This window comes from Buteo buteo, chromosome 12 (assembly GCF_964188355.1).
Source record: "Buteo buteo chromosome 12, bButBut1.hap1.1, whole genome shotgun sequence".
Taxonomy (NCBI): Eukaryota; Metazoa; Chordata; class Aves; order Accipitriformes; family Accipitridae; genus Buteo; species Buteo buteo.
In genome coordinates this window covers 22074113-22092311 of record NC_134182.1, presented here as the reverse complement: position 1 = coordinate 22092311, position 18199 = coordinate 22074113, and the positions used below count along the sequence as shown (strand labels likewise).

At 58.4% G+C, this 18199-nt stretch overlaps 1 protein-coding gene across 4 annotated transcripts in view; it reads left to right on the top strand.

Annotated features, from left to right (window-relative positions):
* LOC142038023 (heat shock protein HSP 90-beta) overlaps positions 1-18199 on the top strand; it is a 42196-nt gene that overhangs the window by 1240 nt on the left and 22757 nt on the right. The window contains exon 2 of one of the 4 annotated variants that reach the window (XM_075042966.1): positions 5089-5254. The exons of 1 other annotated variant lie outside the window; for it this stretch is intronic. The gene's annotated coding sequence lies outside the window, so the exon portion shown is untranslated. Of the gene's footprint in view, positions 1-5088; positions 5255-9943; positions 9967-10175; positions 10245-18199 lie in introns of those variants that run through there. 2 more of the 4 variants (XM_075042968.1, XM_075042965.1) reach the window with 2 other exon arrangements.

The following is an 18199-nucleotide window of genomic DNA, read 5'->3' as shown; positions in this document are numbered from 1 at the left end:
CCCCAGAAGCGACGGTGGCAGCGCTCCGCTCCGGGGAAACCTTTGCACCCGTCCAGTGGCAGTGCAGGGCAGCCGGGGTTGGGGTGCTGTGGGGGTGGCAGGCTGTCCGATGGATGCTTTGACCCCAACACGCTCAGCCCCACACTCCTGCCTGTACTGGGTGGTGCTGCCTTCTCCTCCCCCTCTGGGACCCCCCACAGGACTGGGCAGGGGACCTGTGCCGGGAGATATGGCTGGCACCAGGACAGTGCCATGGGGCAGCAAACGCCTCCCCGCCCCCCCCCCGCCCCAGCACCAGCCAGCTGGGTACCGTGTTTGGCTAGCCTGTCTGTGAGGATGTCACCCCAGGACTGGCACAGCCACTTCTTACTGCCCCTGTCACCCTCTTGTGTCAGTTCCAGCCTTCCCTGCCCTGCCAGTGCCATATGTTCCTATACGGCCCCAGGGGTGCCTGCATCGCAGGGGACACTGCTGGGGAGCTCTCCCTGTTCCTGGAGGCCCTGGGGCTGTGCGACCCCTCCCCTCCCTGCTAGGGCTTCTTCTGCAGCCCTGTCTGCCTCTTGCATGTCCTTTGTCCCCGTAGCCGGGCACTCTCCCATGACCCTTTCCATTTGTAGGCTGACCGCTGGGAGCTGGGAGCCCGCCCTCCACCCTTGCACCATTCCGCATGTAGCTCCTTCCCCCCCCGGGCACCATGCCCCAGCTGCCCTTGGTGTGATTTGGCCTGGTGCAGAGGTCCCAGCTGCCCACAGGGCCTGAGGCTTAGCCTGAGGCTTGTTTGCAGGAGCCTGACCTCACGTGCAGGGGAGAGAAATGAAGGTACAGGCAGCGTAGGGTTCATGGCATGGCCCTTGCTCCCACATTTGTGGTGCGTCTCAAGGTCAGGGTGCTGATCTGCTGCCCCGGTCCCTAGGCCTGTGCAGATAAGATGATGGAAGACGCAGTACAGGATCATGGCCATGTGCTGCTGCTGGCCTGCTTGCGCTGCGCGGGCTATCTCATGCACAGACATATAAGGAGCCCTGCTCCCTGCCAGGAGCAGCTGGAGCGTCCTTGAAGGTGAGTTGGGCGGCACTGGGAGCAACAAGGCAGTAGATGTGGGCAGCAGTGGCAGAGCAGCCTGTCCTGCATCAGAGCTGGCAGCCCTGGCCTGAGCTGCCACCAGCAACGAGCCACTCCAGGGCTTACCAGGAAGCCAGGCTTTCGTGGAGCTCTTTTTCTTCTCGAGAAGCATGGCTTTTTGCAGGGAGCCCAGCACTTCCATGACTGCAGCTACAAAGCAGGGCCAGCAGCAGCACTGCTGGACACCACACGGCAGCTCAGCCCTGCTGTGAAGCTTCCCAGCTCTGCCATCCCAGGACACTGCACTAGCGACAGACAGGTGAGGCTTTTCCACCTGCTTGCACCCACTGGAGATGGCAGGTCCTGTGGGGAGAGTGGAGAAGGCAGGGAGCAGATGATGCCTGCAGCTCCTCCTCAGAAGGGGGTTCTTCATGGGAGGCCAGCCACCACTGTTGTCAGGGCTGACTTTCCCTTTCTGGCTTGCCAGAAAGGAGATTTACTGGGTATGGGTCATGGTGTTAGCAGAGCAGGCCACGTTTCCCCAGAGACTGTCTGTGAGTCCCTATCAGCTGAGGATGTATGTGTCGAGTCAGCCTCAGGCCATAAGCCCCTGGGAAGGTAGTGCCAGGAGCCCTTCTTAGCCCTGAGGCACAGGCAGCGGCACAAGGATGCTCCTGGCTGCCTCATAGCCCAGGGCTGTGGGGAGAAGCAGGCAAGCTGCCTTCTCAGGAGTGAGCTACGCTGAGGAGGCACGCCTCGTGCTTTTCCCCATGCCGTCCTGTCCCATCCCACCCCACCCCTGTGAGACTCGGGGCTCTCAGAGGCCCAGCCAGGACCCCTTTCTCTGCGGCCTGCAGTTGAGCTGCAAGCACAGCCCCGCAGGGCAGGTATTGTGCTCAGGGTGTCTGTTGCTGTGTTGTGTCCTCATGTGATCCTTCCTTCAGCAGGACCCTGAAATCTGCTTCCTAACACTATCCCTGCCCTTCTGCATGGTACGTTACCTACAGGCAAACGCTGTCCTCCTCCGTTACACTGCCTTCAAACTAAGAGCTGGAGCTTCTGCCCTTGGACTTCCCTGCTACCTCCCCAGATTTCCTGGCTCTCGCTCATCCCCAGCCCCCTCTCTGCGGCACAGCCGTGGGTTAGCACAGCACACAGGACAAGCCCTCCGAATCGCTGCCCACACTTTGGGGTGCCCGGTCCTGCTTTGCGTCCACAGCTCCCGACGCCGGTGGTTGCCCCCATCTCCCTGCTCCAGCCCACTGCCTCCTCATCCTCATGGTGGGCCTGGGGTCCCTCACCTGCCCTTCCCTAGCCCCCTGCCCGAGGGCCGGCTTGGGACGCTTCCCGGCTCGCAAAGGCCAGATCCTCTCCCACCAGCCATCGGCTCCCCGCTGCCGGGAGCACGCCACCGTTGCCGCTTTCCCACCCTCCCCCCCGCATGCCGCCGAGCCACTTAAGCCTGTAGGGCGGCTAAGCCCTTCCCCGTGGGCCCCCCCTGCTCCCCGGTCACGGGAGGGGGCCCGCAGCTGCCGGCTGCCCTCCCGGGGGCCGCCGTGCCCGCCGCAAGGGGGTGCTGCGCCGGGCTGCCGCCAGCAGGGGGCAGCAGCGGCCCGCGCGCCTCCCGGCGATGAGTTTGCGGGTGCTCTGCCGCCGCGCCGGCGGGGGGCGGCGTCGCAGCGAAGCCCCCAGCAGAGCCCCTCTCGGGGTCCGGCGGCTTTGCGGCGAGGGCCGGCAAGGGGCCGGCAGCCGGTGCCTCCCCTCCAGGGACAGCCAAACTCTGCCAGGGCCCCCCCTGGCGGCACGAGCACGAGGCACGGCAGGCTCCCGGCGGCGTCCCCCAGTCCCACGCGTGAGGGGCGCAGGACCCCCCGGAGGGTTTCCTTCTCCCTGGGCCGTGTTGGCAGCATCCTCTGGCCACAGGTGGACGCTCGGCTTTGCAGAGGGGCTGAGGGAGGGGGCGCAGCCCAAGCGATGTGATACCCGCCGGCCGGGCTGCCGGCCGCGCGTTCGGCCTGCCCTTCTTTTGGTATCACCTCCTGGTTGCGCTCCGCCGGGGGGGCCGCCTTTCAGCTTGGGAACATGCGGAAGCGTGACTGGCAAGGAGGGGAAACGATGAACGGCCGGTACTGTTGGAAGCTGTGGGAAAGGGCCCTCCTGGAGACCTCCCTGGGGGAATGTTTGGGAGCATTCAGCCACAGCTCCACTGCCGATTCACCCAAGGGGAAAAGCATGACAGGACGGGCTTAGTCTCCAAACAGGATTTAGTCAGCCATGCCAGACGTTTGCACAGAGCTGAATTCCTCCACGCCAGCCAGCGACTGTTGGGCCAGGCACAGACCGGGGCCAGCAGAGCCATGAGAGCTCCTGGGGCTGTGTTTGGAGCCCTTCCTCTCTGCGGGTGGCCATGTGCCATGGTCCCCGAGATGCCAGTGGCCACGGAGCCGGCTGGCTGGGAGAGCAGGCAGGCACCTTCCCCGTGCCCTGCTGTGCAGGGTGTGCAGCCTCCGGCCGCAGCGGCACTCTCTGAGAGCTGGAGCGTGGCTCTGCCCACTGCCACCAAGGTGTCTGGGGAAGGCTGATGGGGAGCCATGGCTTCAGACTATCCCTCAGGCCTGGGATTCAGCCATCCCCCAGCAAGGCTTATTTTGCCTTTTAGATGGTGCTTGGAGATCCAGGGAGCCACTGGGCACCTGGCTTCACTGGGGCATGGGTGGGCTTTGTGGAGGAAAGCAGGACCGCACAGCAGCTGCCACCCCCCTTCCTCCTGCCAGGGTCCCTTGTTCCCAGCTGCCTGCGGCTCCCCATGGTATTTTACGAGGGTGGCTGGGTGCCAGCCGGCTCCTTCCTCAATGGCTCTGCTCCGTCGCGCCAAGGAGCGGGATGTGCCCCCGGCACTGCTTCAATGGGCCGGATGACCCCGATTATAGTGTGGCTCCCTCCACCCAAGCCAGCTCCATCCTCTGCCAAGGACATGGCGTGAGACCACGACAGGGTGACAGGGTACTCAGCATGGCCCTTGCCCTGGGGCTGCCATTTCTGAATGTTGCAGGGGGTTCCTGCCTGCTGCTGTGCCAGGGGTTAACCCTGGCTCTCTGGTAGCTGTGGGAGCCTGCACTGTGTGTCTTGAGTTTACCCCGGTCTCAGCTTGTCCCCTGGCAGGTGGAAACTGCCTGCTGCAGGGGTAACATTTCACCCTTGGCCGGTGGCTCTATGGCTGTCATTCAGTAACTAGCCACCCAGCAACTTCGGGGCTAATTGGTGTCATTAGGCAGTAAATGCTTGTAAGAGTAAGCAAATGGGCAGCTGGAGCTGAGGAGAGGGTAGCAGCGGTGCAGGGAAGGAGGGAAGATATGCAGGGTATGGGGAGGGAGGCAGAGGGATGGGGATGGAGGAGGGAGGGATCACTGTGGGAAGGATCTCGCCCAGGAGGTGGCAGAGATGGGAGACACTCAGCAGTGGCTTGGGCAGAGGGGTTTATGTCCCACCCCCCCAGCCTGCCAGCTGTGAGATGCCCCTGTCCCAAAAATGCTGCTGCCCCACGGGGCACCAAGCCTTCCCCTCTGGCAGTCTGAGAGGGGCTGGAGCTTGACTGGACCCCACTGCCCACGCCAGCCCCTGGGAGCCCTGTGGGTGCCACGGGCCCCTTGCTGAGCTGTGCCTGCCCAGCGGACAATGGAGTTTGTTTCTGCTTGCCCAGCTGGAAAACACCCACGTCCCCACGACCAGGCTGGAGGCACTCGGGGCCAAGGCCCTTCCCTGCCACATCTCTGGGCTGTTTGCTCGCTGGAGCTGCAAGTGCTTTGGGGGTAACCGTGTCACCTCGTTGCATCTCGGTATTACTAGTGAGGGGGGATGCTGAGTGTTGGGAGGTGGTGGGGCTGATCCACAGCAAGTGCCTCCCTCTCCCCTGCCTCTCCTTGCAGGTTTTCACCCAGGGCTGCTCCTCTGCTGGCAGCGAGCTCCTGCTGCCCTCAGCCCACTAGTGAAGGAGTCACAGGCACCTGCCTGACTTTATCCTGGCAGGTTGGGTTGTGCGAGGAAGCAGAGGCACAGCAGCGCGCTGGAGATCTACTTGGCTCCCTGCGAGTGGTGACGTGCCCAGCTGGATCTCCGTGCCATAGGCAGAGCTCAGAAGGGGATCGCAGGCTGCTCCTTCCCCACCTGGTCCCAGCCAGGCTCAGGCCATCAGGTGAGCATCACCTCTGCCCTGCCATTTCTCATCCTGAAATGCAGGGCAGGGCACCGAGGTCCCAGGGGGTCACAGTCAGGACCCCCACAAGCAATGACTGGAGAACCCCTACCCCAAAAAGGGCCTGCCAGCCAGGACCCTGCTCTGGGGTCAGCCAGGGCCAGTGAGGGAACAGCAAAACTAAAATGGTCCCTGAGCCATTCGCTGATCTCAGCAACAGGCTGAGATGCTTTGTTGAGTATCAAAGCATCCAGATCATTGCAGTCTCATTATGACTGGATTCCAAGGAGCCTGCAGTGATTTTTTTCCCCCCATTGGCTAATAGGTTAATAACCTGCTGGCACTTGACAGAGGTCCAGTATCTTCTGTGTTTCCCTCCATGTGACTGATTAAAATGCCCCTTCTCCCCCTTTCCCAACCCGGCTGTGCTCCGCTGCCTTGTCACACGTGCAGAGAATCGGATATGGCTGCTAATCTTCTTGCCACCCCACTCCTGCCTGCCTGCTCTGCCTTTTAAACACATCGGCTCTCTGTTTCTCTGCTCTGTGGCACTGAGGGCCAGTGCAGAGGCTCTCTGAGCTGAGCCGACCATGCCTTCCCCTGGGATGGGGTGGGCAGCGCCCGATGGAGGGAAGCGCTGTCACCATGAGTCATGCTTGCAAAGGGAAGGGCGGTTTTGCAATGGAAAGGGGAGTTGGACAGCATGCAGCCCTCCGACCTCAGCCCTGCTGCAGACTGATGGCCTCCCCATGCCTCAGTTTCCCCTGCCCCTAGCACAGGCACATTAGAGGGAAAGGGAAAATCTCATTGTAGAGGAGGGCTGGCGGGTTAATTAATGTACAGTTGCAAAGTGCTTGCAAATCTCCAAGGAAAATGGTCAACATGGGTGCCAAGTGTAAAGGATCCTGAAAATACTAAGTGCCTGCAAATGCTGCCTTGCTCCTCAGGCCCTAGAACTCAAATATTGCCCAAGAGGCACGGAAAATATTCCTTCAGGTCATATGATGCATTACCCACAGCCTGGAATAAATCTCTCTTTTTGTTCTTGCTTTCCAAACCAGCTGTTTGTTTGCTTTCCCCTTTCGGATTTCATTGCTTTAGTTGAAGCAGGGAATTGCTACAAGGGGCGGGGGGGGGGGGGGAAGTGGCTTTTGTGAAAGGTTTGGCAGCAAGCGTCTCTGAAGGGAGAGCACTTTGCCAGTTTGTTCTGCCTGTTACAAACTAGCATTGAGCAGAGCCTACAAATTGGGCTCCAGGTGACCGCATCGCAATGCCTGCAGTGTATGTTTGTGGTTTCAGAAAGAAAACTCAAAGGGCTGGGCAGCTTGAGCTCCATCGGCATGTCCTGGGGAGCGTGTCCATGGGATTCATGGCCTTATGTAAAGGAGAAGCTTCGCTGGCTGCCTTGCTCCGGGAAGGCAGGACTCTGCCTTCTCCCTTTGCTCTGGGGAGTGCAGCAATCTGCCAACAGCAGCAGCGTATTTTGGCACCATGCTGCTGCTCTGGGGATGGAGAGGGTGGAAGAGCAACAAGCCCCTGGGCCTCGCTCGAGGCTGCCTTTTCTCCTTGCCCAAATTACACAGAGGGGAAACATCTAGCTTTGTGTGTCGTACTGGTGTCCTACAGTGGTGGGCCCAGTACCAGTACTGGGCAAAGCACCAGCTGTTTCCAGTTTGGAGCAGAAACTGTTTCCGCAGCTGTTTGCTTCTTCTGGGAGGCTTGTTATTATACTTGGAAAGGCGAAGACGATAACATGAGAGCCACTTGGGAGCAGAAGGCTCCGCAAAGGCAACGCATCCTGTCAAGGTGAAGCAAGGCAGCTTGGCCCTTCAGCAAGGGCTTGTGTTTGCGGGGCAATGAGTTGTCACTGGCTGTGTGATTTGTCACCTTCCCTCACAGAAGAGGTGTCGTCCCCCTGAGACCACGTGCCAGAGTTGGCATCACACAGCCCAAGGACTGTGCATCACTCTTGAGGATGGACATGCTCCCCAGGGGGCTGAAGTGCTTCTCCTGAGATGATACCCATGGGTGAAATCTATTCTGTCCTGCAGCAGCCAGGGCTGGATTTTAATGGGCACTCTCTCCCAGCCTTAGCCTTCCTCTCTCCACGGTGTCTTGCTTGCTCTGGGTCTCCTGCTTGCTCCAAGGAAGGTATCATTAGAACCCATCCTGCAAGTTGGTAGTGGGTGGGTGCACAGGTCTGTGCAGAGAAGCAGCCCGCAGCCCGTGCTCTGCTTAGAAGCTGGAAGCTGCCTTTCTCCTTGCTTCCCCTCGGGTATATCTGCTGGCCTCCTGTCTGCCTGCGGTCACTGGTGTTCAGCGTTAATGGATTTCAAACTGCCTGTCTCCACTGAGAGACATGTCTATTGAGAGATGTTGATTCCAGTGCTTGGGAGTGGCTGTGCAGACAGGACCAGAGCTGTGAATTAGAGAACATTTAATCCCGTACTTTGGGGATGGTAAATTCTACGTGCCCTGCTGAAAGCCTGGGGTGAGGCAGCGTCTACACCCACCCTGTCCTGAAGCAGACACTTCCCAGAATATCCACTCAAAGGTAAATTTTGAAGTGTTTCTCCTCCCGATGAGGTCTGAGACTGTTAATGATGCTGAGAGCCTTGTCGTGGCTTCTCAAACCACAGTGGTCATTCAGCTGAGCACTGCCACTCTGGACTTCGCACTCAGGAGTCCCTGGGGAATTGGTTCCTGCAGCTTTTAGCCTGTGCTGAGGCTGGAGCTTATATAGAAAAATAAAATTGTAGTGATGTTCAAATTTTAGCTCAATGCTGCTAAGCAGCAAGTGTGGACATCTCGAGGGGAAGCACGGGGCCCGAGGTGCTGTGGCATTGAGGTCCCAAGGACATGGGGGCATGTAGGGTTCTGTACTTGACAGCATGGTACATCTTAAAGCCAGAGAGGAGGTGATGTGAAGACATTCCAGAGCAGGTGACCTTGCTCTTCTATTTGTTTTTTTTTTCCCCTGAGCCTATTTTGAAGTGATCTTGGTTTATGTTTTTCCCTTTATGCAGGGGGGAAGGAGGGAGGGGAGAGGAGAATGAGAGGGAGAGGGAGAAGGAGAGGGAGAGGGAGAGGAGCTCACCCAGAAGATGACCTTCCAGATCGGAAAGGCTTAGGGAAAATAGGCTGAAGAAAGGCAGGCCCAGGGCTTGGATCCATCATTGCTTCGGAGACGCAGCAGGAGCTTAATTGGAGATGGGAGCTTTTAAATTTAATTTGATCTGAGTCTTACATTTAAGACAACAGCCTCCTGTCTTATTATGTGACAACATTGTCTGCTGCTCACTTCATGTTGTTAGTGCACCCTGCTATCTGACCGCAGAAACCCATAACCGCAACAAATATCTACCACCAGCGCAGAAGGAGAGACCCAGTGGGAAAGGCTACTACTGAGCAGGACAGCAAAGAAGTCACTTCCTGAAGCTGACACTCCACAGTGTCATCATTGTGTCTCCGAAAGCACTGGTAGCTGTCTCACCCCATCCCCATTGCCTTTTTCTTGGGCTTTGGGGACTTCTTGCTTACGTGGCGATGCTTTGCAGGTCTGTCTTAAAATACAAGCTTGGTGCTTGGATTCTGCAGGGAGTTGTGTGTTAGAGATCATCTCCCTGAGAGATCACAAGGATGGGAATCTGCCAGAGCATTTGGGGGTGTTTTAACTTCTGATTTTAATTTCTAACCCAAACTCGTCGCTGTCTGCAGAGAATTTGCCCAGGCTTTTTAGTAACAGAGCAAACACTTTTGCAGTTGAAGCTGCTGCAGGGACTTCCTGGTGCCGCTGCCTGTGGCCGCATGGCATAGGTGAATGGGGAGAGCGAGGAGGGCCCCATGCTCCTGGCAGAAGCACCTTGAAACACAGAGCTACATAAAAAAGATTTCTGCAGACCATTTAACAGCCCGGCTGTGAGGTTGAATTCAGCTGCACTCCCCTTTGCTGGGGGACAAAGTACCCCGAGTCCTGCTGCACCTTGGCACTTAAGCAAAACAACTGGCTTTCATCACAGCGGAGTAGTTATCTGTTCCTGAGAGATAGGAGCCTGGAGACGGGCAGCCTGGAAAAAAAACAGCTTAGAGTCCACGCCTGCCCTTTGGATACTGGATACACGCAATACTTAGGTCCTCTGGATACAGGGAACTTGCTAAATTTCAGAGAGGTCTGCACATCGCCTGCCATCCTGGGTAGCACCACCATGAACACACTGTGCAAAAAGCTGTCTTCAGTTCTCTTGGTAACCCTATATATATATATATATGTTTGGGGGGTGGTGGTGTTTTTTTTTCTTTAAACACCCATAAGTGGTGACTGCCAGCAGAGAGGGTTTTGTCCAGATTAGGATGCAGCACTGGGGACAAGCGATGGACCTAACAGATGGGGCCAGTTCACACTCCATTTAGAGCCATAATATAATATAGAGCTCCCTTCAGAGCTATGATATTTACTCATGTATGGGTATTAATGCAAACCCGGAGCTGGGTGCAGCTCAGGAACGCAGAGGGGGCTTTGCTCTCCTTCCATCAGGGCCGTACATTGCTAAACCAGTCGAACCCTGGGCTGGGAGGGCCGGAGGTTTTCCCGCTGGCTGCGGGGTGTGGGGATGCGGGGAGGCGCGGAAAAGGAAGGGGGGAGCCAGGGGCGGGCAAGCCCGGAGGGAGGGCCGGGGCCAGTAAGCGGCGCGACGTGGAAGAGCGCGGTGCAGGTGGGTTCACCCGTGGGGTGGGTACGGCTGCCCACGGAGGGTCGCGGCGCATCTTACCCGTGCTCTCCCCGGAGAGCGGGGGGGGGCGGGAGGCGGGGGGGAGGAGGGAAGACCCGCCGCCTCCCCCACGCGGGAACCGCGTGGCGCTGAGAGCGGCAAAAAGAGGAGGAGGAGTTTGCGAAGCGCGGGCGGAGGAGGTGATTTCCCGTCCGCATCGGGGACAGAAGGCGCCAGAGCCGGCAAGGAGCGGGGGGCAGCGGGGGGCGGCCGTATTTAAGGTATTGGCTTACAGTCGCTGTGCTTGTAACCCACCTCCCCGGCTCCCACCGAGGCTCCTAGCAGCGTTTCAAAGCTGCCGGGTGCGTGGCGAACCCGCGCACCCGGCAGCTTTGAAACGCTGCTAAGAGCCGGGGCGGGGGGGGATTGCAGGCTCAGGATCCGGCACCGCAGCGGGGGAGGGGAGGGGGGGCGGCGTGTGGGTCGCGGCTCGGAGCGGTGGGGGGTGATGCATAGCTGCTGCCTTTTGGGATGGGGCGGGGGGGTGCTCTTCCTCGCTGCCTCTCACTGCAACTCCAAATCCCCCTTCGTAGTTACTGCTGGGGGAAGAGTATGCGGTCTTGGGGGCACGAAGCGCGGTGATGCTCTGACACCTGGGATGCAGGACTTCACCGAGGGGTTTGTGCAGTGGTCCTCCGGCTGCGGCGATGTGCATCTGTGCCAAGCACTCGGGTGGGTGCGCGACAGCGGCTGCTGGCGTGCTGCAGCCGAACCCGCGTTACAAGGACCCACTGGAAAGCACGTGGGCTGGGCGCCATGTACTGCCGTGCAAGCAGCGGGGCAGAGGCCCCTTGGCTGGTGGCAAAGCTGCTGCGCCGGGGTTGCTGCAGGTCCTGCTCAAGAAAATGCTCCCAGCTGGCTGCGGGACACTGTGGAGGGTTTCAGTAAGCGTTTCTTTCTGGTCCTGAGCAAACCCGTTCAGGAGCAAGCTCAAGAGCCCGGTCCAGGAAAGAGTGTCGAGGGCTCTGTGTGGAGCCCTTTTCTGCTGTCCTCCCCACCCCTGTAGTTAAATCGGAGCCTCACACCCCTGCTAGGTGCTAATACTGCCAGACCAACACTGTCCCTGCCTGTACTCACCAGCACTCCCATCTGCCTCTCGGGAACGGGCTGTGGAGCTGTGGGCTGTGTGGGAAGGCAGCAGCGGCCAAGCCCTGGGGTGTGGGATTGCAGACAAGTGAGCCTGTATCCTTGAACCCAGTAGATTCCCCAGGGCTAGGGGCTGCACGAGGAATTCATGCAGCTGTTGGCCACAGCTGGATGTGCTTCCCGGCTGCTCTGAAGCAGGAAGCAGCCCGATGGCCCCTCAGTTGCCTGTTGTGAGCCGACGCAATTGAGACACTTCTGTGAATGCCGACATGGGAAATCCCACTCCCCTCCTGCACTGCATCCCGGCTTGGCGGCATCGTTTCCGCTGGCCAGCCCCTGCGAGCTGCCAGACAGCCTTGGGCTTCCTCAAGCCTGCCTTCACTACAAAGCTGTCTCAGGACGTGACTAGGCAGGGATCTTTTTCTCTTGGGCTCACTGATTGTCCGAGTGTGGCTCATGAGCCATTGATACAGTGTCAGTGCAGTGTGGACACCGGAGCACTCCTGCTCCCGCCGTTGCCTTTTGCTCCTGAAAAAGACAGGTAGGCTTGCTCTTGGCTCACTGAGAGGGTCTTCACAGAGCAGGGGCAGTTTCTATACAGCACTGAGGGCTGTAATGTAGGTCCCAGAAGATGTTTTATGGAGTGGCTGTTCCCCCCCCAGCTAGCACAGACAAGAGGCGAGGGCCTACGCTGTACCAGGTACGTGGAGTGAAGATGAATAAATTCACTCCAGCCTGAACCAGCAAATGTACTGCCAGCACACAGGGCAGGGTGTCACCTTCATCCTGCAGTTGTCCCTCTTCTCCTTTCCTCCCCAAGCTGCATAATTAAGTACTGGCATCATTTCCCCATCATGGCATCCCTGCTCTCATTATCTTGGGCTGGGAGGTATTAATGAGCCTCTTCCTCTTTGAAGATGAGCCATGGGCTTTGTTCTTGCCCTGGCCTGACCTGTCTCCCTCCTTGTTGTGGGCTGGGGGCAAGCCAGGGCGCGGAGGACAAGGCACCGGTTCACCCACTCCCGTGCTGCACCTTCCTTGCTCTGCCTGGCTCCAATCCCAGCTCCACTGGCAGAGGCAGGCCTGGGGACTGGCCCGCTGGGCAAGAGGGAGCCCAGGAGCACCCGCCTGCCCTGTCCAGATGGGAAGGCACCAGGCATGGGCTTTGGGAAGCCAGCAAGCAGCCTCCAGTGCTTCCTCTAGGACAGTTGTAGATCTCAGTTGTTTTCGTCCAGCATAACATCCAGGTCCTTGGCAAGTGTTAAGGAAGCTGCAACACCCGCTCTTATCAGCAGAGTGCTGTTTGCTTGCAGTCCTTGCCAGCTCAGTAGCGATCCCACAGTGCAAACTCTGCTCACCTCCCTGCGCCTTCCTTAGCCTCCCCAGCACGTAGCTCTGCTCTGTGTGACGCCTGGCAGCCCAGCACTGGGACTGCAGGACCACAAGCTCTCGGAGTTGCATCTCCATGCTAACTTGTACTCCGCTGCCAGCAAGCTCAGGCACAAAGCACTATGCAGAGTGAGCTACAGGCATTTGCAGATAGGCAGGAGTCAGGATTTTAAGAGCCACACAGCTATTAAGATTTGATTAAGCAGTGCAATAAAGACTAAAAGTGCTTCCTAAGTTAACAGTGTGTAAGACATGGGATGGGGAAACAAGTGTGTGGAGTAGGGGCCAATCCTGGATGGGTTTGGTTACGTCAGGTTGTATGGTCCAGAGGGACCCCACTGCCGCCAGCTGAGGTTGCAGTGCAGCACTGCACCCCATCTCCCACTCCAGACCTTGCAGACCTGGTCAGGGGATTGGCTGTACATGGGCTCTGAGGTCCCCGTGTGGGAGAGGAGCTGTGGTGCTGCGTGAGGAACACGTACAAGGGCTGTTGCTCTCATGAGACAAGGGAAGCTGTTGTGTAGAGATAGTGCTAGCCCTTTGTAGCTTCATTGCTGATGCTGGTGGTGTGAAGAACATCGCTTTGTGACACTTTGGTCCTGCTCTGGCTTGGAGCAGGCTTTTCCCTGGTCTCACCGATCCCTGAGAAAGGGGAGGCTCAAAGCACTGGGTATGCATGGCACCATCCGTGACACAAATCAGTGAGCCTGGCATTCTGGGTGCAGTGCTCGAGGCGCTCTTTCAGCCTCTTAGTTAAGTTGTGGGTAAGCACAGTCAGGCTTCATCTCCAGGAGACCAGCTTTTTTTGAGGCCAAAGGGGAGCAGAGACCTATTGCCTGCCTGCTGGTTCATGCAGAAGAAGCCAGCAGGAAATCAGGCAGATTTCCACAGAGCCTTCTTGCCTTCTTCCCACCACACCACTGCCAGTGGGATTTGCTTTAGTTCATTTCCTTTAGGACTTGTCTGATGGGAAAGCACCTCGCTGTGAAATTTCCAGCTGGAAATTCATGGAGTGAGCTGACTGGGAAGTCACAGAGGGAGGAGGCAGGAAGGGGCTGGAGGTGGAGAAGAGCGAGGCTGGGAGGGATGTGGCTAGGTTGGGAGCAGCGGTGGAACCAGAGGGTCATGCAGTCAGCCTCCTGCCTGGCGAGCATCCTGCTCTGGCCATGTACTGAGGCTGCAGGTACTGGGTCGTCAGCCTTGCTGTGCCGAGGGCAAGCCATCGACCTGAATGTGTACCAGCACCCCCAGACTGCCCCTGAAATGGCCCCAGCCTCCTGCAAGACTGCTGGGGAGAGGGGCGTCCTGCCTGGGCCACCCCACTTGGCTTCTCCCGTTGCTGCCCATGCTGTGGCTCCGAGTGTGGTCCTTGCCTCTGTCTGGTTCATCACACCTAGCACAGCCACCCACTGATGCCATGCAGGGATAGGGAGCCAATTTACATGTGCGGCTGAGGGCCGGCTCACCTGGAGGAGCTCGAAGAGGGTGAGGGCTTTGGGGTGGGCAGCCCCATTTGAGTTTTGCTAAAGGTGTGCTCATGGAAAACCCTTGTGAGAGGAGCTCCCTTATTCTAGGCTTGGGGCTTACCCCTGGAGAACAACTTGGGGAGGCAGGAGGGACTGGTGGCACAGCTCGCTTCTTGGTCCCGGCCAGGGGCTCAGGGTTGAAGGAGCTGCCTTCCCTGCCTTTGACAGGCCTTGTCTTTTCCTGGCCTCAGGACCAAGTTGAAGGCAATTCCATTTTTTTGCCTGAGATATCCTCCCTCGGTGCTGTGGATGAGCTCCCCGATGGTATTTGCTCTGGATGGAACCTCTGCCCTCTCAGGGAGCCCACTGCCGCAGGATGCACACAGGGAGTGCAGTGCTTTCAGCCCATCAGGGTTTGTAGGTGTTGGGCTGTGGCTGAGGCCAGCAGGGTTGGGTAGGTCTCCACACCATCCTGACGAGATTGGGAGTGTTATCCATTAACCATGGGAGGAGGCAGACCAATGGCAACACAACCAAGCTATTAAGAAGCGATCCACCCTCCCCTGCAACTTCTCGTTCCTGTCTTCACACTCGCTCCTTGTGGCAATACAAGGTTGGTGTGAATGCGTGGTGAACCACATCAGGGTATTGATCTGCCAGCATGTTCCTGGACAGGGCTGTTACCCCGCAGGCAGTGGGTACGCAGTGCCCAGCCAATGCAGGGCAGGAGCTGTGCCTCATGGGGGATTGAGGGAGCTGCCGTAGGGCCCTGCGCTCCCCCTGCCTGGGCTCTGCAGCTAGGCTTGCTCCAAAAGAGGAGCCTTCGAACAGAAACAAAGCCTGGCAGTAAATTGCCTGGCTGTTGATAAACAAACACAAGTTGTCCACCACCAACTGTCCCTCTCTTCCTCCCCCCGTGGCTGCAAGGAGGATGCAATGTGCCAGAAAGGGATTGCTTCAGCAGGGCTCAGCCCCTGGGCTCCCTATCGCCTGGCATCGCCTTGGGAGTGCATCGGCATCCCAGCATGTTCAGGCACTTGGGCAAGCTCTGGCAGGACACCTTGCTGGATGGCCAGCTCACTCTGACGGAGGCTATGGTACCCTTGGATCTTCCAGCAGGGAGTGTCAGAGCTGCCCTTGTCTCCTCTGCTCCCCAAATTAATGTGGGGGAGGCTGGGATGCCGTCAGAGTCTGCAAGCCGACACCAACGTCTCCAAAGCACTGTTTCAGCATGAGCAAAGCACTCAGGTGGGGCTCTCCATGCCTACCTGAGGCATCCCTGAGGATGATCATGGTCCCTTGCAGCCTGGGACCTCATGGCTGTGGCACACCATGCGTTAGCTGGTTGCATGGATGCAGCAGCATCTGCAGGTTAGGATTTGGAAGGGATGTGACTTGCCCTTTTCTGACTTGCAGCTAGGCTTATTATTGTCGGTCATGAGGGAGTCTGTTTTGCTGGGTTTGGGCAGACACAGGAGTGAGCTCCTCACCTCCTGTTGGCTCTCCCTGCCTGATCCTACTCACATAAAAATTTTCCTGTTTGCTGCGGGTTAGCTGAGGCCAGTGCCGAGAGTGGGAGGTTTGGGCTCTGACTTACTCCCTCTGAAGGAGGTGCCCACCTCAAGCCTTACTCTGGCTCCACATTTGAGACCTGAGTCCTGCCAGGGCATTTGGGGAAGCTGAGTTGTTCAGGGAGGAGGGAAGAGGGTACCAGAGGTGGCGTTTCCACTCTGGGTGTTTACTCCAAGTCCTTTGCTTTACTCCAAGTCCTTTGCTTGCTCCGCACTGCTGATTGCGTGCTGCCACTTTGGCTTTCCATTCCTCAGTGCCGACCATGCGCTGCCCACACGGCTCTTCTGGAGCTGCCGCAGAGCAGGGACATGGCAAGCCCAGTTCTCACCGGCAGCGTCTTCCTCTCAGCTTAATTTAAAATCAGCTGGGAAGTGTGCAGGCATGTGTGGCTCCTCGAGTCCCCCCAACTCCTAGGACTTGTGGGGACAGCTTTGCCCCACTGCTCGGAGATGGCTGCAACTTTGGAAGTGACTGGCTTTGGGCACGTGAGGGGAGCAGACCTAGCCAGGGCATCAATCCCTTCTCCCTCCTTTTTTTTTCTGGGGATCATGGGGTGCCCCTTGGCTGGGACAAAGGGGGTGTGGGGATGAGGGGGTGACAGACATGCCCCGTCTCCTAGAGCAGAGCTGCCATACCCCTGTCCATTATGAAATGGCTGCATTTAGCAGCTGAAGCCAGTTCGGGGTTTGTGAGATGCTGCAGCTGTCTGGGCAGTGAGTGGGATCTTGACAGGACAGGCGGCTGGCAGAGAGACTGTGCAGGACTGTGGTTGGCACCAAAACCTTGCTTCCCTGCCCACCATCCCCTTTCCTAGTAGAGCTGCAGACGTTTTGTGCCAAAAGCAGCGGTCAGCCAGGGCCCCTGTTCCTGAGCTGGCCTACAAGGGGGAACTCCGCTTGGTCTGCAGGGACCCAAAATAGCCCTTGCGTTTCTGTCCCAGCCACCGGGCACAGCTGACATGCAGAGAATAGAGCCAACCTCAACCCGCCGCAGGCCCGGCGGTGGTTGGCCTCCGCGTATATGTCCCAGCTTCTGCCGGGTGGCTGCTGATCACTGATCAGTGGGGAGGAATCGCCCCTCAAAATTTTGGGAGCTGGGGAGATGGTGACGCCAGGTGAAGATCATATTGTGGCTCTGGTTTCATTCCTCCACCCCCCCTCCCTAAATTGGAAGCAGCTGTGCAGCCCCGACCAACTTCTGAAAAATTGCTGAGTGGGGGCAAGATGAGCTCTGCCCCTGTGCCAGCCCCCCCGCAGGGCTGGCAGCCTGCTGCAGCCCCTCTGCCGAGTCCTCTGGGTGCAGGGGCAAGGCTCACTCCATCCAGCCCCGGGGATGCTCTCTCACCTGCTTGGGGGGCTCAGGCGAGGGGGCAGCGCAGCCCAGGTGCGTGTGGTTCAGCAGCTCCCGCTGGGTGCGGGCAGCTCTTGCTGGCTGAGGGTCCTGCTTGCTGCAAGCTCTGTGCCTTTGCATCCGGCACCAGCTCCAGACTGGAAGGAGCCAGAGCTGGAAGGAGCTCTGAGCCTCTCCCCCGGGGAGGCAAACATGCCCTGGGGTGTGGAAGGTGGTCGGGGGGCTGCTCTGGGCAGGTGATTTGGCTGCTGGTTGACTGCCAGCTTTTCCTGCCCTTCCAGAAGCAGCCCTGTTTTGGGGACAAGAGAGCGAGTCCTGGGCTTGGGCCCTCCTGGGGGAGAGGAACCCCTGTAAAGTGCAGAGTGGCATTTGGGGTGGGGGAGTATGTTTGGGGTTGAGTCAAGCCCTCCAAGCCCCCTCCGCCGGGGGCTCTGTGCATAGAGGGGGCTCTGTGCATAGCCTGGGGAAGGATTTAGACGGGCTTTTGAACTTTCCAATGATTTCACAGCCTGATTTCACTGCAGGGCTGTTTTGAGGACCTCCTGGCCGCAACATAAGCTGTCCCCATCCTTCTCCCCCAGCCCCTCACTGCAGGTTGCTCCCTGCTCAGCTCCCTTGTGTCATTCCTGGCCTGACTCCTTCCTGGGTCTGCCAGCTCTGAGCTCAGTCCCGAGGCCAGGAACGTGAAGCAATGGAAGGAGGAATCCTCTCCATTCTCCATCCTAGCACCCTGGGGGCCACCAATGGCAGGTGGCCTTGTGCAGTTCTGCTCTTCCCTTCCAGTACTGTTCTCTGAGCAGTGACCTCGGGGTAGCCATGTGTTGCTGGTAGATACGGCCCTACTAAGCCCAGGAGGAGACAGGGTATAGAGAAACTCATCTTGCCCCTCTTTCATTCCCTGGCTGTGGGACTCATCTCTTGGGTTTCTTCCCATACATCCATTGAGTCCTTATCTTCAGAATTCTCTGGCCATGAGCTGTTTTGTTCTTGTCCTGTCTTGCTGTGTGCTGCCTCTTTATGGGTCTCACCTTCACTCCTTTCAGCTGCAGACATGAGGGGAAATGGGGACACAGTCCCATAAGCTCAGCCCATCCCTCCAGTGCTGTTGCTGCTGCCCAAGGCGCGGCCAACCAAGATATCATCTGTACAGACAGCATTTCCTCTTGAGGAAGGCTGAGCGCGACTGGCGGGGGGGGGGGGGGGGGGGGGGGGGGAGCTGCTAAAGCAAAAGAGATGCATCTGGCATCCGTGCCCCAGGGGGTCTTACCTAAGCACTGCGCCAGCCCACCAGGGAGTATCCCTCTCCCCACCCA